We start from the raw sequence: 3016 nt of genomic DNA, 5'->3' as shown, positions 1-3016 counted from the left end.
ACAGACAGCTGTAGTCTGGTTTGAATCCGTCCAGTGACAGTACTTAAGCCCCCCCCCTCCTCACCGGTCTATCTGGAAAGGTAAGACAGCAGCTTGATCTTTTGACTAAGGATTACTGAGCGGATGTAAGAATAAAAAACCTGATGGATCGTGCTCTGCTTATTTAGGTGAGTTTACCCCTTCAATGTTCTATGTGAGGTGATAAGCCGGCTGATCGGACAATAGAAAAATCCACTGGGCAATTTATACGGAGTTTAAAATACATCAAAATGATGCTTCATGCGGGTTGGGATTTAAAAAAAAGGCGAAATACCTATGAATCCAACACTTAATACTTTTTCCCGTCATTCCTTAAGGATTAAGTTTTGCATTCTTCATACGTGTAATCTTTGTGAGCTGGGTAATGTTCATAATCTAAGGTGGTTGAAGGAATAAAACTCAAGTCAGTTCTGAAGTGCCAAAAAAAAAAGCCTTTAATAGGGTTCTGAATTACCGGCACTCTTCAACCGTTTATGGCAGACATGTCCAAAGATCGGCCTGTTGGCCAAATTCAAAACTTTATTAACATTCTCATAACATCTGAAAGTCAGTTGCTGCATATTATGCAGAGAGACTTTGGTGTGTAGAAACAAATGTTGTGATAATTTGTGTAAATATTCCAGATTTTGTCAGTTAAATGTGGATTTCTTTTATTATCTTTACACTTTGCTCAAGCAGCAAATGAATCATAAACTATAACTGAATTCCCTCACCACTCCCTAACCCCTAAAAGACTATATAGTGTAGACTATCCAGTGTCCTGGATTTTAACATAATTCGGACACACGAGAGAATTAAGGAATATCCTTTCCATCAAACTAATTTGACAGGTGACCTTTGACCCTACAGCTGTCACAATCAAACGTTTTAATAGATGATGTATCAATTTAAATAAAATCATATAAATCAATACATCATCTGTCAAAAAGTTTGATTGACAGTTGTAGGGTCAAAGGTCATCTGTCAAATTAGTTTGATGGAAAGATTATTCCTTAACTCTCTCACATGCTCGCGACTTTTTTTCTTTTAAATGCCAAATACAACGTCTCCCATTTGCTGAAGTAAAAACCTAATAAATACAAACGTCTGACGAAGACTATTAACAAATCCACTATCATGTTTTGATGACAGAAACTTGGATGTTTTATGTAAAATAAATTCACATACAATCTTTTTGAATGATAAATCATCAATGGTCTATATCAGGGGTCTGCAACCTGTAACACTTATAGAGCCACTTTGGTCGATTTCTCACCAACTACAACCCAGTAGGAGCCTCATCCTTTACAAAAATAAGACTTTGTCCATCCATCCATTTTCTTGACCGCTTCATCCCGTTCGGGGTCGCGGGGGTGCCGGAGCCTATCCCGGCCACTGATGGGCGAAGGCGGGGTACACCCCTGGACAGGTCGCCAGTCTGTCGCAGGGATAAGACTTTGTATTTATGTTATTATTATTTTTATGAGAGATATAAATAAACAAATTTTTCTGGCATAAATTAAACAAACTTTAAGAAAAAATAGATGTTTTCCCAAATTTGAAGCAGTTTAAAACTTTTAACAGACTTCCTTTCAAAATAAAAGACTTCCTGTGTCATGTAGGATCATCTCGATGGAGCAAATCTAGTGGCAGTGTAATATAAAAAGTCAGAAATTCATAAATCTAAATATCTAAAATTAAAACAGAGCTAATTAACTGTATTTTTAACCATAAGGCACACCTAAAACACTGGAATTTGTCAAAATGTTTAGTTCTCGATTATCAAACCACTATGGTTACTGTGCCTTGGTGGCTTGATTCAGATAAACCGTTTGCACTAACGTCTCAGCCTCTTTGACACAGCAATGCACACTCATAAGACTTTGGTAAATTTACTAAGTACTACATTTTGAAATTGTAATTTTGGACACTTCAACCAAATAGTGAACACCCAACATAGTGCACTAACCGGTGAAGGAATTCAAACAGAACCACAGACAGATGAGAAGATAATCCGACTGTTTTACACACTAAAACTTCCTTTTGAATCAGATAATAAATAAGTATTTCTTTTTTCGGTTGGGGACCAGAGCCCTGAGAGACTTCAGCTATCTGTCAGTGAATTTGTACCAAACTAGAGAGATGACATAGATAGATTTACATAAACTTTAGTAGGTCGGAGCACTTCTGCATAATTTTATTGCACTTTTTCATGAACCTTTTAAGCTGCATGAAGCCAGACTGTTACATCATTTGATAAATATATCTGTTTATGCAAAATTCTAGAAGACCCACCTTCACAGATAACTGGAGCGGATGTTAAAAAAAAAACAACAACCAAAAAAAAAACCCACAGGTTTAATGTAACATAGTTATCTAATTAATAATGTTTAATAAAACTAGATTTTCTCGTATTATTTTATAGTAGATAACATGATAGTGATAAAAACTGCTCATTAAACCATCGGGCATCTGGATGTTTTTCTGTAGAACAGTAGAAATTGGGAGTGAGGCACACTTGCAATAATTAGGTTAAAATCCAGTTTTTCTGAGACACATTATGCTGACGGGAGAACAAAGGGGGTTTATGAAGCCCCCTGCTGGGTAATGTCTTCCTGTTGTGTGATGCTGCAGCACGAAAAAAAAAAAAAATTGGGCTGCTGTGACTGTCAATGAGAGGGAAGCGGCGTCAGAGATGCGTCAGGAGTTTCTGAAGCTTCCCCCCAAAAAAGAAAATTCAGTTTTTATTCATAGTATGCTTTTTAACTGTAACATGTGGCATCACTTCAACTTTATAGGGGGAATGCTCGATGAGTTCAAGAAGGGTCACAGGTTGCAGGCATTGACTGAATAAGACAAGTGGATGAAGGGACCTCTCCCTCCTTGCGTTCCAAACAGGAAGTACCTGTCAAATAACTAGCTGTTACACCACCTTTATAATTGTAAGAATGACCATTCCTAATGTCTCAATAAAAGTAGCTGGTGCCTAGTGGCCCCC

The sequence above is a fragment of the Oryzias melastigma genome, linkage group LG18 (genome assembly GCF_002922805.2).
Source record: "Oryzias melastigma strain HK-1 linkage group LG18, ASM292280v2, whole genome shotgun sequence".
Classification (NCBI taxonomy): domain Eukaryota; kingdom Metazoa; phylum Chordata; class Actinopteri; order Beloniformes; family Adrianichthyidae; genus Oryzias; species Oryzias melastigma.
This window is presented reverse-complemented; position numbering follows the sequence as displayed.